The 18,245-nt window shown below is 53.0% G+C and overlaps 15 non-coding genes across 15 annotated transcripts; all 15 read right to left on the bottom strand.

Annotated features, from left to right (window-relative positions):
• Positions 1-492: 492 nt before the first annotated feature.
• Positions 493-565, bottom strand: trnat-ugu (transfer RNA threonine (anticodon UGU)). The gene has a single exon. It is a non-coding gene; the product is annotated as a tRNA-Thr (tRNA).
• A 1,162-nt stretch (positions 566-1,727) lies between these two features.
• On the bottom strand, positions 1,728-1,800 carry trnat-ugu (transfer RNA threonine (anticodon UGU)). Its single transcript has one exon. It is a non-coding gene; the product is annotated as a tRNA-Thr (tRNA).
• A 1,156-nt stretch (positions 1,801-2,956) lies between these two features.
• trnat-ugu (transfer RNA threonine (anticodon UGU)) lies at positions 2,957-3,029 on the bottom strand. The gene has a single exon. It is a non-coding gene; the product is annotated as a tRNA-Thr (tRNA).
• Positions 3,030-4,186: 1,157 nt separating this feature from the next.
• On the bottom strand, positions 4,187-4,259 carry trnat-ugu (transfer RNA threonine (anticodon UGU)). Its single transcript has one exon. It is a non-coding gene; the product is annotated as a tRNA-Thr (tRNA).
• Positions 4,260-5,416: 1,157 nt separating this feature from the next.
• On the bottom strand, positions 5,417-5,489 carry trnat-ugu (transfer RNA threonine (anticodon UGU)). Its single transcript has one exon. It is a non-coding gene; the product is annotated as a tRNA-Thr (tRNA).
• A 1,162-nt stretch (positions 5,490-6,651) lies between these two features.
• Positions 6,652-6,724, bottom strand: trnat-ugu (transfer RNA threonine (anticodon UGU)). The gene has a single exon. It is a non-coding gene; the product is annotated as a tRNA-Thr (tRNA).
• A 1,172-nt stretch (positions 6,725-7,896) lies between these two features.
• trnat-ugu (transfer RNA threonine (anticodon UGU)) lies at positions 7,897-7,969 on the bottom strand. Its single transcript has one exon. It is a non-coding gene; the product is annotated as a tRNA-Thr (tRNA).
• Positions 7,970-9,110: 1,141 nt separating this feature from the next.
• trnat-ugu (transfer RNA threonine (anticodon UGU)) lies at positions 9,111-9,183 on the bottom strand. Its single transcript has one exon. It is a non-coding gene; the product is annotated as a tRNA-Thr (tRNA).
• A 1,151-nt stretch (positions 9,184-10,334) lies between these two features.
• On the bottom strand, positions 10,335-10,407 carry trnat-ugu (transfer RNA threonine (anticodon UGU)). Its single transcript has one exon. It is a non-coding gene; the product is annotated as a tRNA-Thr (tRNA).
• A 1,151-nt stretch (positions 10,408-11,558) lies between these two features.
• Positions 11,559-11,631, bottom strand: trnat-ugu (transfer RNA threonine (anticodon UGU)). The gene has a single exon. It is a non-coding gene; the product is annotated as a tRNA-Thr (tRNA).
• A 1,156-nt stretch (positions 11,632-12,787) lies between these two features.
• Positions 12,788-12,860, bottom strand: trnat-ugu (transfer RNA threonine (anticodon UGU)). Its single transcript has one exon. It is a non-coding gene; the product is annotated as a tRNA-Thr (tRNA).
• A 1,168-nt stretch (positions 12,861-14,028) lies between these two features.
• On the bottom strand, positions 14,029-14,101 carry trnat-ugu (transfer RNA threonine (anticodon UGU)). Its single transcript has one exon. It is a non-coding gene; the product is annotated as a tRNA-Thr (tRNA).
• A 1,152-nt stretch (positions 14,102-15,253) lies between these two features.
• On the bottom strand, positions 15,254-15,326 carry trnat-ugu (transfer RNA threonine (anticodon UGU)). Its single transcript has one exon. It is a non-coding gene; the product is annotated as a tRNA-Thr (tRNA).
• A 1,141-nt stretch (positions 15,327-16,467) lies between these two features.
• Positions 16,468-16,540, bottom strand: trnat-ugu (transfer RNA threonine (anticodon UGU)). Its single transcript has one exon. It is a non-coding gene; the product is annotated as a tRNA-Thr (tRNA).
• A 1,172-nt stretch (positions 16,541-17,712) lies between these two features.
• trnat-ugu (transfer RNA threonine (anticodon UGU)) lies at positions 17,713-17,785 on the bottom strand. Its single transcript has one exon. It is a non-coding gene; the product is annotated as a tRNA-Thr (tRNA).
• Between the last annotated feature and the right edge of the window lie 460 nt (positions 17,786-18,245).

Raw genomic sequence — 18,245 nt, 5'->3', positions numbered from 1 at the left:
AGAGATCCTATGCTTCTGTGATTTCTGTCCAGACATAATTAGGAATTGTCATTCGCTCGCTTGGAGTGACTGGGGTCAGCGATCTCAAAGTTAAATCCGTGAACACACACAGCCCCGTTCTTTGCCTGCAGAAAAAAAGAAGTTTGTGGATTTCAACTCAACGCTGTAAGTGACAAAAACAGAAGTTGCAGGAAAAGCTCAACAGGTTTGAGAGGAGACAGGTGTCTGTCACTTCAGGGTAATGACCTTGGTGTTTCAGACATCAATTCCCAAGCTCTTGATTGACAAAAACAGCAGCAAGCAGTCAGACCAACAGGGTTTTTCCTGAGCTCGACTCGTTCATCCGGTGGTTGGAGGGTGAACGCTCGTGCTGCCAAAGGAGCCGCTTGGACCGCAAACTGGCGTGGAGCGATTCCAACAAAGTGCTCCTCAGTCTCATCCCAAGCGTTGAAACAGAGTCGGGCCTGGCCGGGCCGGGCAGCACGGATGACGAGGCCCCAGTGAGATTTGAACTCACGACCCCTGGTTTACAAGACCAGTGCTCTAACCGCTGAGCTATGGAGCCGGGTGGCGCGCCGCTCAGCGCTCAGCGCTCGCGGCTGATTGGTTCACACTGGCTGACTCAAAGCGCTTGGGACACAGGTTCCAATCGACCCTCGCGTCACCGTCTGTGCAGTTTGAACATTCTGCCCGCGCGTGGGTTTGCTCCGGCTGCTCCGGTTACCGATCTCAGTACAAAGATGTGTAGCGTTTGCGGGATTGGCCATGCTTCATTGTCCCATTGTGTCCGGTGATTGTGCGGGCCCGGAAGGGTGGATTAGTCAGCATTCAATGGAGAATGATGCAGTGTGCGGAATGGATCTGGGTCGATTGCTCTCTGCAGGGTCGGTGTTGACGAGATTAGAATAAATTAGATTGGCTACAGTGTGGAAACAGGCCCTTCAGCCCAACAAGTCCACATCGATCCTCTGAAGAGTAACCCGCCCAGACCCGTTTCTCACTGAATAATGCATCGATGACAATTTAGAATGGCCAATTCACTCGACCTGCCCGTCTTTGGACTGTGGGAGGAAACCGGAGCAAACCCACGCAGACTCTGGGAGAATGTGCAAACGCGACACGGAATCGACTCCCGACAGTTGGAATCGAGCCTTGGTCCCTAGTAGCGCTGTGAGGCAGCAGTGAGAACCACTGAGCGACTCGTTGGGCGGAATGGCCTGTTTCCAAACTGGAGAGATCCTATGCTTCTGTGATTTCTGTCCAGACATAATTGGGAATTGTCATTCGCTCGCTTGGAGTGCCTGGGGTCAGCGATCTCAAAGTTAAATCCGTGAACACACACAGCCCCGTTCTTTGCCTGCAGAAAAAAGAAGTTTGTGGATTTCAACTCAACGCTGTAAGTGACAAAAACAGAAGTTGCAGGAAAAGCTCAACAGGTTTGAGAGGAGACAGGTGTCTGTCACTTCAGGGTAATGACCTTGCTGTTTCAGACATCAATTCCCAAGCTCTTGATTGACAAAAACATCAGCAAGCAGTCAGTCAGTCCAACCGGGTTTTTCCTGAGCTCGACTCGTTCATCCGGTGGTTGGGGGGTGATCGCTCGTGCTGCCAAAGGAGCCGCTTGGACCACAAACTGGCGTGGAGCGATTCCAACAAAGTGCTCCTCAGTCTCATCCCGAGCGTTGAAACAGAGTCGGCTTTGGTCGGGCCCGGCAGCACGGAGGACGAGGCCCCAGTGAGATTTGAACTCACGACCCCTGGTTTACAAAACCAGTGCTCTAACCGCTGAGCTATAGAGCCGGGTGGCGCTGCGCTCAGCGCTCGCGGCTGATTGGTTCACACTGGCTGACTCAAAGCGCTTGGGACACAGGTTCCAATCGACCCTCGCGTCACCGTCTGTGCAGTTTGAACATTCTGCCCGCGCGTGGGTTTGCTCCGGCTGCTCCGGTTACCGCTCTCAGTACAAAGATGTGTAGCGTTTGCGGGATTGGCCATGCTTCATTGTCCCATTGTGTCCGGTGATTGTGCGCGCCCGGAAGGGTGGATTAGTCAGCATTCAATGGAGAATGATGCAGTGTGCGCAATGGATCTGGGTCGATTGCTCTCTGCAGGGTCGGTGTTGACGAGATTAGAATAAATTAGATTGGCTACAGTGTGGAAACAGGCCCTTCAGCCCAACAAGTCTACATCGATCCTCTGAAGAGTAACCCGCCCAGACCCGTTTCTCACTGAATAATGCATCGATGACAATTTAGAATGGCCAATTCACTCGACCTGCACGTCTTTGGACTGTGGGAGGAAACCCGAGCAAACCCACGCAGACTCTGGGAGAATGTGCAAACTCGACACGGAATCGACTCCCGACAGTTGGAAACGAGCCTGGGTCCCTATTAGCGCTGTCAGGCAGCAGTGAGAACCACTGAGCGACTCGTCGGGCGGAATGGCCTGTTTCCAAACTGGAGAGATCCTATGCTTCTGTGATTTCTGTCCAGACATAATTGGGAATTGTCATTCGCTCGCTTGGAGTGACTGGGGTCAGCGATCTCAAAGTTAAATCCGTGAACACACACAGCCCCGTTCTTTGCCTGCAGAAAAAAGAAGTTTGTGGATTTCAACTCAACGCTGTAAGTGACAAAAACAGAAGTTGCAGGAAAAGCTCAACAGGTTTGAGAGGAGACAGGTGTCTGTCACTTCAGGGTAATGACCTTGGTGTTTCAGACATCAATTCCCAAGCTCTTGATTGACAAAAACAGCAGCAAGCTGTCAGACCAACAGGGTTTTTTCTGAGCTCGACTCGTTCATCCGGTGGTTGGAGGGTGAACGCTCGTGCTGCCAAAGGAGCCGCTTGGACCACAAACTGGCGTGGAGCGATTCCAACAAAGTGCTCCTCAGTCTCATCCCGAGCGTTGAAACAGAGTCAGCGCTGGCCGGGCCGGGCTGGGCAGCACGGATGACGAGGCCCTCGTGAGTTTTGAACTCACGACCCTTGGTTTACAAGACCAGTGCTCTAACCGCTGAGCTATGGAGCCGGGTGGCGCTGCGCTTAGCGCTCGCGGCTGATTGGTTCACACTGGCTGACTCAAAGCGCTTGGGACACAGGTTCCAATCGACCCTCGCGTCACCGTCTGTGCAGTTTGAACATTCTGCCCGCGCGTGGGTTTGCTCCGGCTGCTCCGGTTACCGCTCTCAGTACAAAGATGTGTAGCGTTTGCGGGATTGGCCATGCTTCATTGTCCCATTGTGTCCGGTGATTGTGCGGGCCCGGAAGGGTGGATTAGTCAGCATTCAATGGAGAATGATGCAGTGTGCGCAATGGATCTGGGTCGATTGCTCTCTGCAGGGTCGGTGTTGACGAGATTAGAATAAATTAGATTGGCTACAGTGTGGAAACAGGCCACTTCAGCCCAACAAGTCCACATCGATCCTCTGAAGAGTAACCCGCCCAGACCCGTTTCTCACTGAATAATGCATCGATGACAATTTAGAATGGCCAATTCACTCGACCTGCACGTCTTTGGACTGTGGGAGGAAACCCGAGCAAACCCACGCAGACTCTGGGAGAATGTGCAAACTCGACACGGAATCGACTCCCGACAGTTGGAATCGAGCCTGGGTCCCTAGTAGCGCTGTCAGGCAGCAGTGAGAACCACTGAGCGACTCGTCGGGCGGAATGGCCTGTTTCCAAACTGGAGAGATCCTATGCTTCTGTGATTTCTGTCCAGACATAATTGGGAATTGTCATTCGCTCGCTTGGAGTGACTGGGGTCAGCGATCTCAAAGTTAAATCCGTGAACACACACAGCCCCGTTCTTTGCCTGCAGAAAAAAGAAGTTTGTGGATTTCAACTCAACGCTGTAAGTGACAAAAACAGAAGTTGCAGGAAAAGCTCAACAGGTTTGAGAGGAGACAGGTGTCTGTCACTTCAGGGTAATGACCTTGGTGTTTCAGACATCAATTCCCAAGCTCTTGATTGACAAAAACAGCAGCAAGCTGTCAGACCAACAGGGTTTTTCCTGAGCTCGACTCGTTCATCCGGTGGTTGGAGGGTGAACGCTCGTGCTGCCAGAAGAGCCGCTTGGACCACAAACTGGCGTGGAGCGATTCCAACAAAGTGCTCCTCAGTCTCATCCCCAGCGTTGAAACAGAGTGGGCTCTGGCCGGGCCGGACCGGGCAGCACGGATGACGAGGCCCCCGTGAGATTTGAACTCACGACCCCTGGTTTACAAGACCAGTGCTCTAACCGCTGAGCTATGAAGCCGGGTGGCGCTGCGCTTAGCAGCTCGCGGCTGATTGGTTCACACTGGCTGACTCAAAGCGCTTGGGACACAGGTTCCAATCGACCCTCGCGTCACCGTCTGTGCAGTTTGAACATTCTGCCCGCCCGTGGGTTTGCTCCGGCTGCTCCGGTTACCGCTCTCAGTACAAAGATGTGTAGCGTTTGCTGGATTGGCCATGCTTCATTGTCCCATTGTGTCCGGTGATTGTGCGGGCCCGGAAGGGTGGATTAGTCAGCATTCAATGGAGAATGATGCAGTGTGCGCAATAAATCTGGGTCGATTGCTCTCTGCAGGGTCGGTGTTGACGAGATTAGAATAAATTAGATTGGCTACAGTGTGGAAACAGGCCCTTCAGCCCAACAAGTCCACATCGATCCACTGAAGAATAACCCGCCCAGACCCGTTTCTCACTGAATAATGCATCGATGACAATTTAGAATGGCCAATTCACTCGACCTGCACGTCTTTGGACTGTGGGAGGAAACCCGAGCAAACCCACGCAGACTCTGGGAGAATGTGCAAACTCGACACGGAATCGACTCCCGACAGTTGGAATCGAGCCTGGGTCCCTAGTAGCGCTGTCAGGCAGCAGTGAGAACCACTGAGCGACTCGTCGGGCGGAATGGCCTGTTTCCAAACTGGAGAGATCCTATGCTTCTGTGATTTCTGTCCAGACATAATTGGGAATTGTCATTCGCTCGCTTGGAGTGACTGGGGTCAGCGATCTCAAAGTTAAATCCGTGAACACACACAGCCCCGTTCTTTGCCTGCAGAAAAAAGAAGTTTGTGGATTTCAACTCAACGCTGGAAGTGACAAAAACAGAAGTTGCAGGAAAAGCTCAACAGGTTTGAGAGGAGACAGGTGTCTGTCACTTCAGGGTAATGACCTTGCTGTTTCAGACATCAATTCCCAAGCTCTTGATTGACAAAAACAGCAGCAAGCAGTCAGACCAACAGGGTTTTTCCTGAGCTCGACTCGTTCATCCGGTGGTTGGAGGGTGAACGCTCGTGCTGCCAAAGGAGCCGCTTGGACCACAAACTGGCGTGGAGCGATTCCAACAAAGTGCTCCTCAGTCTCATCCCGAGCGTTGAAACATAGTCGGCTTTGGCCGGGCCGGGCCGGGCAGCACGGATGACGAGGCCCCAGCGAGATTTGAACTCACGACCTCTGGTTTACAAGACCAGTGCTCTAACCGCTGAGCTATGGAGCCGGGTGGAGCGGCGCTCAGCGCTCAGCGCTCGCGGCTGATTGGTTCACACTGGCTGACTCAAAGCGCTTGGGACACAGGTTCCAATCGACCCTCGCGTCACCGTCTGTGCAGTTTGAACATTCTGCCCGCGCGTGTGTGTGCGTGGGTTTGCTCCGGCTGCTCCGGTTACCGATCTCAGTACAAAGATGTGTAGCGTTTGCGGGATTGGCCATGCTTCATTGTCCCATTGTGTCCGGTGATTGTGCGGGCCCGGAAGGTTGGATTAGTCAGCATTCAATGGAGAATGATGCAGTGTGCGGAATGGATCTGGGTCGATTGCTCTCTGCAGGGTCGGTGTTGACGAGATTAGAATAAATTAGATTGGCTACAGTGTGGAAACAGGCCCTTCAGCCCAACAAGTCCACATCGATCCTCTGAAGAGTAACCCGCCCAGACCCGTTTCTCACTGAATAATGCATCGATGACAATTTAGAATGGCCAATTCACTCGACCTGCCCGTCTTTGGACTGTGGGAGGAAACCGGAGCAAACCCACGCAGACTCTGGGAGAATGTGCAAACGCGACACGGAATCGACTCCCGACAGTTGGAATCGAGCCTTGGTCCCTAGTAGCGCTGTCAGGCAGCAGTGAGAACCACTGAGCGACTCGTTGGGCGGAATGGCCTGTTTCCAAACTGGAGAGATCCTATGCTTCTGTGATTTCTGTCCAGACATAATTGGGAATTGTCATTCGCTCGCTTGGAGTGCCTGGGGTCAGCGATCTCAAAGTTAAATCCGTGAACACACACAGCCCCGTTCTTTGCCTGCAGAAAAAAGAAGTTTGTGGATTTCAACTCAACGCTGTAAGTGACAAAAACAGAAGTTGCAGGAAAAGCTCAACAGGTTTGAGAGGAGACAGGTGTCTGTCACTTCAGGGTAATGACCTTGCTGTTTCAGACATCAATTCCCAAGCTCTTGATTGACAAAAACATCAGCAAGCAGTCAGTCAGTCCGACCGGGTTTTTCCTGAGCTCGACTCGTTCATCCGGTGGTTGGGGGGTGATCGCTCATGCTGCCAAAGGAGCCGCTTGGACCACAAACTGGCGTGGAGCGATTCCAACAAAGTGCTCCTCAGTCTCATCCCAAGCGTTGAAACAGAGTCGGGCCGGGCAGTACGGATGACGAGGCCCCAGCGAGAGTTGAACACACGACCCCTGGTTTACAAGACCAGTGCTCGAACCGCTGAGCTATGGAGCCGGGGGGCGCTGCGCTCAGCGCTCAGCGCTCGCGGCTGATTGGTTCACACTGGCTGACTCAAAGCGCTTGGGACACAGTTTCCAATCGATCCTCGCGTCACCGTCTGTGCAGTTTGAACAATCTGCCCGCGCGTGTGTGTGCGTGGGTTTGCTCCGGCTGCTCCGGTTACCGATCTCAGTACAAAGATGTGTAGCTTCTGCGGGATTGGCAATGCTTCATTGTCCCATTGTGTCCGGTGATTGTGCGGGCCCGGAAGGGTGGATTAGTCAGCTTTCAATGGAGAATGATGCAGTGTGCGGAATGGATCTGGGTCGATTGCTCTCTGCAGGGTCGGTGTTGACGAGATTAGAGTAAATTAGATTGGTACAGTGTGGAAACAGGCCCTTCAGCCCAACAAGTCCACATCGATCCACTGAAGAGTAACCCGCCCAGACCCGTTTCTCACTGAATAATGCATCGATGACAATTTAGAATGGCCAATTCACTCGACCTGCCCGTCTTTGGACTGTGGGAGGAAACCGGAGCAAACCCACGCAGACTCTGGGAGAATGTGCAAACTCGACACGGAATCGACTCCCGACAGTTGGAATCGAGCCTGGGTCCCTAGTAGCGCTGTGAGGCAGCAGTGAGAACCACTGAGCGACTCGTTGGGCGGAATGGCCTGTTTCCAAACTGGAGAGATCCTATGCTTCTGTGATTTCTGTCCAGACATAATTGGGAATTGTCATTCGCTCGCTTGGAGTGACTGGGGTCAGCGATCTCAAAGTTAAATCCGTGAACACACACAGCCCCGTTCTTTGCCTGCAGAAAAAAGAAGTTTGTGGATTTCAACTCAACGCTGTAAGTGACAAAAACAGAAGTTGCAGGAAAAGCTCAACAGGTTTGAGAGGAGACAGGTGTCTGTCACTTCAGGGTAATGACCTTGCTGTTTCAGACATCAATTCCCAAGCTCTTGATTGACAAAAACAGCAGCAAGCAGTCAGTCCAACAGGGGTTTTCCTGAGCTCGACTCGTTCATCCGGTGGTTGGGGGGTGAACGCTCGTGCGGCCAAAGGAGCCGCTTGGACCACAAACTGGCGTGGAGCGATTCCAACAAAGTGCTCCTCAGTCTCATCCCGAGCGTTGAAACAGAACCGGCTCTGGCCGCGCCGGGCCGGGCAGCACGGATGACGAGGCCCCAGTGAGATTTGAACTCACGACCCCTGGTTTACAAAACCAGTGCTCTAACCGCTGAGCTATGGAGCCGGGTGGCGCTGCGCTCAGCGCTCGCGGCTGATTGGTTCACACTGGCTGACTCAAAGCGCTTGGGACACAGGTTCCAATCGACCCTCGCGTCACCGTCTGTGCAGTTTGAACATTCTGCCGGCGCGTGGGTTTGCTCCGGCTGCTCCGGATACCGCACTCAGTACAAAGATGTGTAGCGTTTGCGGGATTGGCCATGCTTCATTGTCCCATTGTGTCCGGTGATTGTGCGGGCCCGGAAGGGTGGATTAGTCAGCATTCAATGGAGAATGATGCAGTGTGCGCAATGGATCTGGGTCGATTGCTCTCTGCAGGGTCGGTGTTGACGAGATTAGAATAAATTAGATTGGCTACAGTGTGGAAACAGGCCCTTCAGCCCAACAAGTCCACATCGATCCTCTGAAATGTAACCCGCCCAGACCCGTTTCTCACTGAATAATGCATCGATGACAATTTAGAATGGCCAATTCACTCGACCTGCACGTCTTTGGACTGTGGGAGGAAACCCGAGCAAACCCACGCAGACTCTGGGAGAATGTGCAAACTCGACACGGAATCGACTCCCGACAGTTGGAATCGAGCCTGGGTCCCTAGTAGCGCTGTCAGGCAGCAGTGAGAACCACTGAGCGACTCGTCGGGCGGAATGGCCTGTTTCCAAACTGGAGAGATCCTATGCTTCTGTGATTTCTGTCCAGACATAATTGGGAATTGTCATTCGCTCGCTTGGAGTGACTGGGGTCAGCGATCTCAAAGTTAAATCCGTGAACACACACAGCCCCGTTCTTTGCCTGCAGAAAAAAGAAGTTTGTGGATTTCAACTCAACGCTGTAAGTGACAAAAACAGAAGTTGCAGGAAAAGCTCAACAGGTTTGAGAGGAGACAGGTGTCTGTCACTTCAGGGTAATGACCTTGGTGTTTCAGACATCAATTCCCAACCTCTTGATTGACAAAAACAGCAGCAAGCGGTCAGACCAACAGGGTTTTTCCTGAGCTCGACTCGTTCATCCGGTGGTTGGAGGGTGAACGCTCGTGCTGCCAAAGGAGCCGCTTGGACCACAAACTGGCGTGGAGCGATTCCAACAAAGTGCTCCTCAGTCTCATCCCAAGCGTTGAAACAGAGTCGGGCCGGGCAGTACGGATGACGAGGCCCCAGTGAGATTTGAACACACGACCCCTGGTTTACAAGACCAGTGCTCGAACCGCTGAGCTATGGAGCCGGGGGGCGCTGCGCTCAGCGCTCAGCGCTCGCGGCTGATTGGTTCACACTGGCTGACTCAAAGCGCTTGGGACACAGTTTCCAATCGATCCTCGCGTCACCGTCTGTGCAGTTTGAACAATCTGCCCGCGCGTGTGTGTGCGTGGGTTTGCTCCGGCTGCTCCGGATACCGCACTCAGTACAAAGATGTGTAGCGTTTGCGGGATTGGCCATGCTTCATTGTCCCATTGTGTCCGGTGATTGTGCGGGTCCGGAAGGGTGGATTAGTCAGCATTCAATGGAGAATGATGCAGTGTGCGCAATGGATCTGGGTCGATTGCTCTCTGCAGGGTCGGTGTTGACGAGATTAGAATAAATTAGATTGGCTACAGTGTGGAAACAGGCCCTTCAGCCCAACAAGTCCACATCGATCCACTGAAGAGTAACCCGCCCAGACCCGTTTCTCACTGAATAATGCATCGATGACAATTTAGAATGGCCAATTCACTCGACCTGCACGTCTTTGGACTGTGGGAGGAAACCGGAGCAAACCCACGCAGACTCTGGGAGAATGTGCAAACTCGACACGGAATCGACTCCCGACAGTTGGAATCGAGCCTGGGTCCCTAGTAGCGCTGTCAGGCAGCAGTGAGAACCACTGAGCGACTCGTCGGGCGGAATGGCCTGTTTCCAAACTGGAGAGATCCTATGCTTCTGTGATTTCTGTCCAGACATAATTGGGAATTGTCATTCGCTCGCTTGGAGTGACTGGGGACAGCGATCTCAAAGTTAAATCCGTGAACACACACAGCCCCGTTCTTTGCCTGCAGAAAAAAGAAGTTTGTGGATTTCAACTCAACGCTGTAAGTGACAAAAACAGAAGTTGCAGGAAAAGCTCAACAGGTTTGAGAGGAGACAGGTGTCTGTCACTTCAGGGTAATGACCTTGGTGTTTCAGACATCAATTCCCAAGCTCTTGATTGACAAAAACAGCAGCAAGCAGTCAGTCCAACAGGTTTTTTCCTGAGCTCGACTCGTTCATCCGGTGGTTGGGGGGTGAACGCTCGTGCTGCCAAAGGAGCCGCTTGGAGCGATTCCAACAAAGTGCTCCTCAGTCTCATCCCGAGCGTTGAAACAGAGTCGGTTTTGGTCGGGCCGGGCAGCACGGATGACGAGGCCCTCGTGAGTTTTGAACTCACGACCCTTGGTTTACAAGACCAGTGCTCTAACCGCTGAGCTATGGAGCCGGGTGGCGCTGCGCTAAGCGCTCGCGGCTGATTGGTTCACACTGGCTGACTCAAAGCGCTTGGGACACAGGTTCCAATCGACCCTCGCGTCACCGTCTGTGCAGTTTGAACATTCTGCCCGCGCGTGGGTTTGCTCCGGCTGCTCCGGTTACCGCTCTCAGTACAAAGATGTGTAGCGTTTGCGGGATTGGCCATGCTTCATTGTCCCATTGTGTCCGGTGATTGTGCGGGCCCGGAAGGGTGGATTAGTCAGCATTCAATGGAGAATGATGCAGTGTGCGCAATGGATCTGGGTCGATTGCTCTCTGCAGGGTCAGTGTTGACGAGATTAGAATAAATTAGATTGGCTACAGTGTGGAAACAGGCCCTTCAGCCCAACAAGTCCACATCGATCCTCTGAAGAGTAACCCGCCCAGACCCGTTTCTCACTGAATAATGCATCGATGACAATTTAGAATGGCCAATTCACTCGACCTGCACGTCTTTGGACTGTGGGAGGAAACCCGAGCAAACCCACGCAGACTCTGGGAGAATGTGCAAACTCGACACGGAATCGACTCCCGACAGTTGGAATCGAGCCTGGGTCCCTAGTAGCGCTGTCAGGCAGCAGTGAGAACCACTGAGCGACTCGTCGGGCGGAATGGCCTGTTTCCAAACTGGAGAGATCCTATGCTTCTGTGATTTCTGTCCAGACATAATTGGGAATTGTCATTCGCTCGCTTGGAGTGACTGGGGTCAGCGATCTCAAAGTTAAATCCGTCAACACACACAGCCCCGTTCTTTGCCTGCAGAAAAAAGAAGTTTGTGGATTTCAACTCAACGCTGTAAGTGACAAAAACAGAAGTTGCAGGAAAAGCTCAACAGGTTTGAGAGGAGACAGGTGTCTGTCACTTCAGGGTAATGACCTTGGTGTTTCAGACATCAATTCCCAAGCTCTTGATTGACAAAAACAGCAGCAAGCAGTCAGACCAACAGGGTTTTTTCTGAGCTCGACTCGTTCATCCGGTGGTTGGAGGGTGAACGCACGTGCTGCCAAAGGAGCCGCTTGGACCACAAACTGGCGTGGAGCGATTCCAACAAAGTGCTCCTCAGTCTCATCCCGACCGTTGAAACAGAGTCGGGCCTGGCCGGGTCGGGCAGCACGGATGACGAGGCCCCAGTGAGATTTGAACTCACGACCCCTGGTTTACAAAACCAGTGCTCGAACCGCTGAGCTATGGAGCCGGGCGGCGCTGCGCTCCGCGCTCGCGGCTGATTGGTTCACACTGGCTGACTCAAAGCGCTTGGGACACAGGTTCCAATCGACCCTCGCGTCACCGTCTGTGCAGTTTGAACATTCTACCCGCGCGTGGGTTTGCTCCGGCTGCTCCGGATACCGCACTCAGTACAAAGATGTGTAGCGTTTGCGGGATTGGCCATGCTTCATTGTCCCATTGTGTCCGGTGATTGTGCGGGTCCGGAAGGGTGGATTAGTCAGCATTCAATGGAGAATGATGCAGTGTGCGCAATGGATCTGGGTCGATTGCTCTCTGCAGGGTCGGTGTTGACGAGATTAGAATAAATTAGATTGGCTACAGTGTGGAAACAGGCCCTTCAGCCCAACAAGTCCACATCGATCCACTGAAGAGTAACCCGCCCAGACCCGTTTCTCACTGAATAATGCATCGATGACAATTTAGAATGGCCAATTCACTCGACCTGCACGTCTTTGGACTGTGGGAGGAAACCCGAGCAAACCCACGCAGACTCTGGGAGAATGTGCAAACTCGACACGGAATCGACTCCCGACAGTTGGAATCGAGCCTGGGTCCCTAGTAGCGCTGTCAGGCAGCAGTGAGAACCACTGAGCGACTCGTCGGGCGGAATGGCCTGTTTCCAAACTGGAGAGATCCTATGCTTCTGTGATTTCTGTCCAGACATAATTGGGAATTGTCATTCGCTCGCTTGGAGTGACTGGGGTCAGCGATCTCAAAGTTAAATCCGTCAACACACACAGCCCCGTTCTTTGCCTGCAGAAAAATGTAGTTTGTTGATTTCAACTCAAAGCTGTAAGTGACAAAAACAGAAGTTGCAGGAAAAGCTCAACAGGTTTGAGAGGAGACAGGTGTCTGTCACTTCAGGGTAATGACCTTGGTGTTTCAGACATCAATTCCCAAGCTCTTGATTGACAAAAACAGCAGCAAGCTGTCAGACCAACAGGGTTTTTTCTGAGCTCGACTCGTTCATCCGGTGGTTGGAGGGTGAACGCTCGTGCTGCCAACGGAGCCGCTTGGACCACAAACTGGCGTGGAGCGATTCCAACAAAGTGCTCCTCAGTCTCATCCCGAGCGTTGAAACAGAGTCGGCTCTGGCCGGGCCGGGCCGGGCAGCACGGATGACGAGGCCCCAGTGAGATTTGAACTCACGACCCCTGGTTTACAAAACCAGTGCTCTAACCGCTGAGCTATGGAGCCGGGTGGCGCTGCGCTCAGCGCTCAGCGCTCGCGGCTGATTGGTTCACACTGGCTGACTCAAAGCGCTTGGGACACAGGTTCCAATCGACCCTCGCGTCACCGTCTGTGCAGTTTGAACATTCTGCCCGCGCGTGGGTTTGCTCCGGCTGCTCCGGTTACCGCTCTCAGTACAAAGATGTGTAGCGTTTGCGGGATTGGCCATGCTTCATTGTCCCATTGTGTCCGGTGATTGTGCGGGCCCGGAAGGGTGGATTAGTCAGCATTCAATGGAGAATGATGCAGTGTGCGCAATGGATCTGGGTCGATTGCTCTCTGCAGGGTCAGTGTTGACGAGATTAGAATAAATTAGATTGGCTACAGTGTGGAAACAGGCCCTTCAGCCCAACAAGTCCACATCGATCCTCTGAAGAGTAACCCGCCCAGACCCGTTTCTCACTGAATAATGCATCGATGACAATTTAGAATGGCCAATTCACTCGACCTGCACGTCTTTGGACTGTGGGAGGAAACCCGAGCAAACCCACGCAGACTCTGGGAGAATGTGCAAACTCGACACGGAATCGACTCCCGACAGTTGGAATCGAGCCTGGGTCCCTAGTAGCGCTGTCAGGCAGCAGTGAGAACCACTGAGCGACTCGTCGGGCGGAATGGCCTGTTTCCAAACTGGAGAGATCCTATGCTTCTGTGATTTCTGTCCAGACATAATTGGGAATTGTCATTCGCTCGCTTGGAGTGACTGGGGTCAGCGATCTCAAAGTTAAATCCGTCAACACACACAGCCCCGTTCTTTGCCTGCAGAAAAAAGAAGTTTGTGGATTTCAACTCAACGCTGTAAGTGACAAAAACAGAAGTTGCAGGAAAAGCTCAACAGGTTTGAGAGGAGACAGGTGTCTGTCACTTCAGGGTAATGACCTTGGTGTTTCAGACATCAATTCCCAAGCTCTTGATTGACAAAAACAGCAGCAAGCAGTCAGACCAACAGGGTTTTTTCTGAGCTCGACTCGTTCATCCGGTGGTTGGAGGGTGAACGCACGTGCTGCCAAAGGAGCCGCTTGGACCACAAACTGGCGTGGAGCGATTCCAACAAAGTGCTCCTCAGTCTCATCCCGACCGTTGAAACAGAGTCGGCTCTGGCCGGGCCGGGCCGGGCCGGGCAGCACGGATGACGAGGCCCCAGTGAGATTTGAACTCACGACCCCTGGTTTACAAAACCAGTGCTCGAACCGCTGAGCTATGGAGCCGGGCGGCGCTGCGCTCCGCGCTCGCGGCTGATTGGTTCACACTGGCTGACTCAAAGCGCTTGGGACACAGGTTCCAATCGACCCTCGCGTCACCGTCTGTGCAGTTTGAACATTCTACCCGCGCGTGGGTTTGCTCCGGCTGCTCCGGATACCGCACTCAGTACAAAGATGTGTAGCGTTTGCGGGATTGGCCATGCTTCATTGTCCCATTGTGTCCGGTGATTGTGCGGGTCCGGAAGGGTGGATTAGTCAGCATTCAATGGAGAATGATGCAGTGTGCGCAATGGATCTGGGTCGATTGCTCTCTGCAGGGTCGGTGTTGACGAGATTAGAATAAATTAGATTGGCTACAGTGTGGAAACAGGCCCTTCAGCCCAACAAGTCCACATCGATCCACTGAAGAGTAACCCGCCCAGACCCGTTTCTCACTGAATAATGCATCGATGACAATTTAGAATGGCCAATTCACTCGACCTGCACGTCTTTGGACTGTGGGAGGAAACCCGAGCAAACCCACGCAGACTCTGGGAGAATGTGCAAACTCGACACGGAATCGACTCCCGACAGTTGGAATCGAGCCTGGGTCCCTAGTAGCGCTGTCAGGCAGCAGTGAGAACCACTGAGCGACTCGTCGGGCGGAATGGCCTGTTTCCAAACTGGAGAGATCCTATGCTTCTGTGATTTCTGTCCAGACATAATTGGGAATTGTCATTCGCTCGCTTGGAGTGACTGGGGTCAGCGATCTCAAAGTTAAATCCGTGAACACACACAGCCCCGTTCTTTGCCTGCAGAAAAAAGAAGTTTGTGGATTTCAACTCAACGCTGTAAGTGACAAAAACAGAAGTTGCAGGAAAAGCTCAACAGGTTTGAGAGGAGACAGGTGTCTGTCACTTCAGGGTAATGACCTTGGTGTTTCAGACATCAATTCCCAAGCTCTTGATTGACAAAAACAGCAGCAAGCTATCAGACCAACAGGGTTTTTCCTGAACTCGACTCGTTCATCCGGTGGTTGGAGGGTGAACGCTCGTGCTGCCAAAGGAGCCGCTTGGACCACAAGCTGGCGTGGAGCGATTCCAACAAAGTGCTCCTCAGTCTCAAACCGGAGCGTTGAAACAGAGTCGGCTCTGGCCGGGCCGGGCAGCACGGATGACGAGACCCCAGTGATATTTGAACTCACGACCCCTGGTTTACAAGACCAGTGCTCTAACCGCTGAGCTATGCAGCCGGGTGGTCCTGCGTTCAGCGCTCGCGGCTGATTGGTTCACACTGGCTGACTCAAAGCGCTTGGGACACAGGTTCCAATCGACCCTCGCGTCACCGTCTGTGCAGTTTGAACATTCTGCCCGCGCGTGGGTTTGCTCTGGCTGCTCCGGTTACCGCTCTCAGTACAAAGATGTGTAGCGTTTGCGGGATTGGCCATGCTTCATTGTCCCATTGTGTCCGGTGATTGTGCGGGCCCGGAAGGGTGGATTAGTCAGCATTCAATGGAGAATGGTGCAGTGTGCGCAATAAATCTGGGTCGATTGCTCTCTGCAGGGTCGGTGTTGACGAGATTAGAATAAATTAGATTGGCTACAGTGTGGAAACAGGCCCTTCAGCCCAACAAGTCCACATCGATCCACTGAAGAGTAACCCGCCCAGACCCGTTTCTCACTGAATAATGCATCGATGACAATTTAGAATGGCCAATTCACTCGACCTGCCCGTCTTTGGACTGTGGGAGGAAACCGGAGCAAACCCACGCAGACTCTGGGAGAATGTGCAAACTCGACACGGAATCGACTCCCGACAGTTGGAATCGAGCCTGGGTCCCTAGTAGCGCTGTCAGGCAGCAGTGAGAACCACTGAGCGACTCGTCGGGCGGAATGGCCTGTTTCCAAACTGGAGAGATCCTATGCTTCTGTGATTTCTGTCCAGACATAATTGGGAATTGTCATTCGCTCGCTTGGAGTGACTGGGGTCAGCGATCTCAAAGTTAAATCCGTGAACACACACAGCCCCGTTCTTTGCCTGCGGAAAAAAGAAGTTTGTGGATTTCAACTCAACGCTGTAAGTGACAAAAACAGAAGTTGCAGGAAAAGCTCAACAGGTTTGAGAGGAGACAGGTGTCTGTCACTTCAGGGTAATGACCTTGGTGTTTCAGACATCAATTCCCAAGCTCTTGATTGACAAAAACAGCAGCAAGCGGTCAGACCAACAGGGTTTTTCCTGAGCTCGACTCGTTCATCCGGTGGTTGGAGGGTGAACGCTCGTGCTGCCAAAGGAGCCGCTTGGACCACAAACTGGCGTGGAGCGATTCCAACAAAGTGCTCCTCAGTCTCATCCCAAGCGTTGAAACAGAGTCGGGCCGGGCAGTACGGATGACGAGGCCCCAGCGAGATTTGAACACACGACCCCTGGTTTACAAGACCAGTGCTCGAACCGCTGAGCTATGGAGCCGGGGGGCGCTGCGCTCAGCGCTCAACGCTCGCGGCTGATTGGTTCACACTGGCTGACTCAAAGCGCTTGGGACACAGTTTCCAATCGATCCTCGCGTCACCGTCTGTGCAGTTTGAACAATCTGCCCGCGCGTGTGTGTGCGTGGGTTTGCTCCGGCTGCTCCGGTTACCGATCTCAGTACAAAGATGTGTAGCTTCTGCGGGATTGGCCATGCTTCATTGTCCCATTGTGTCCGGTGATTGTGCGGGCCCGGAAGGGTGGATTAGTCAGCTTTCAATGGAGAATGATGCAGTGTGCGGAATGGATCTGGGTCGATTGCTCTCTGCAGGGTCGGTGTTGACGAGATTAGAGTAAATTAGATTGGTACAGTGTGGAAACAGGCCCTTCAGCCCAACAAGTCCACATCGATCCTCTGAAGAGTAACCCGCCCAGACCCGTTTCTCACTGAATAATGCATCGATGACAATTTAGAATGGCCAATTCACTCGACCTGCCCGTCTTTGGACTGTGGGAGGAAACCGGAGCAAACCCACGCAGACTCTGGGAGAATGTGCAAACTCGACACGGAATCGACTCCCGACAGTTGGAATCGAGCCTGGGTCCCTAGTAGCGCTGTGAGGCAGCAGTGAGAACCACTGAGCGACTCGTTGGGCGGAATGGCCTGTTTCCAAACTGGAGAGATCCTATGCTTCTGTGATTTCTGTCCAGACATAATTGGGAATTGTCATTCGCTCGCTTGGAGTGACTGGGGTCAGCGATCTCAAAGTTAAATCCGTGAACACACACAGCCCCGTTCTTTGCCTGCAGAAAAAAGAAGTTTGTGGATTTCAACTCAACGCTGTAAGTGACAAAAACAGAAGTTGCAGGAAAAGCTCAACAGGTTTGAGAGGAGACAGGTGTCTGTCACTTCAGGGTAATGACCTTGCTGTTTCAGACATCAATTCCCAAGCTCTTGATTGACAAAAACATCAGCAAGCAGTCAGTCCAACAGGGGTTTTCCTGAGCTCGACTCGTTCATCCGGTGGTTGGGGGGTGAACGCTCGTGCGGCCAAAGGAGCCGCTTGGACCACAAACTGGCGTGGAGCGATTCCAACAAAGTGCTCCTCAGTCTCATCCCGAGCGTTGAAACAGAACCGGCTCTGGCCGCGCCGGGCCGGGCAGCACGGATGACGAGGCCCCAGTGAGATTTGAACTCACGACCCCTGGTTTACAAAACCAGTGCTCTAACCGCTGAGCTATGGAGCCGGGTGGCGCTGCGCTCAGCGCTCGCGGCTGATTGGTTCACACTGGCTGACTCAAAGCGCTTGGGACACAGGTTCCAATCGACCCTCGCGTCACCGTCTGTGCAGTTTGAACATTCTGCCGGCGCGTGGGTTTGCTCCGGCTGCTCCGGTTACCGCACTCAGTACAAAGATGTGTAGCGTTTGCGGGATTGGCCATGCTTCATTGTCCCATTGTGTCCGGTGATTGTGCAGGCCCGGAAGGGTGGATTAGTCAGCATTCAATGGAGAATGATGCAGTGTGCGCAATGGATCTGGGTCGATTGCTCTCTGCAGGGTCGGTGTTGACGAGATTAGAATAAATTAGATTGGCTACAGTGTGGAAACAGGCCCTTCAGCCCAACAAGTCCACATCGATCCTCTGAAGAGTAACCCGCCCAGACCCGTTTCTCACTGAATAATGCATCGATGACAATTTAGAATGG

This window comes from Chiloscyllium punctatum, chromosome 34 (assembly GCF_047496795.1).
Source record: "Chiloscyllium punctatum isolate Juve2018m chromosome 34, sChiPun1.3, whole genome shotgun sequence".
Classification (NCBI taxonomy): Eukaryota; Metazoa; Chordata; class Chondrichthyes; order Orectolobiformes; family Hemiscylliidae; genus Chiloscyllium; species Chiloscyllium punctatum.
The sequence above is the reverse complement of the archived record's forward strand: the minus strand, read 5'-3'. Positions and strand labels throughout refer to the sequence as shown.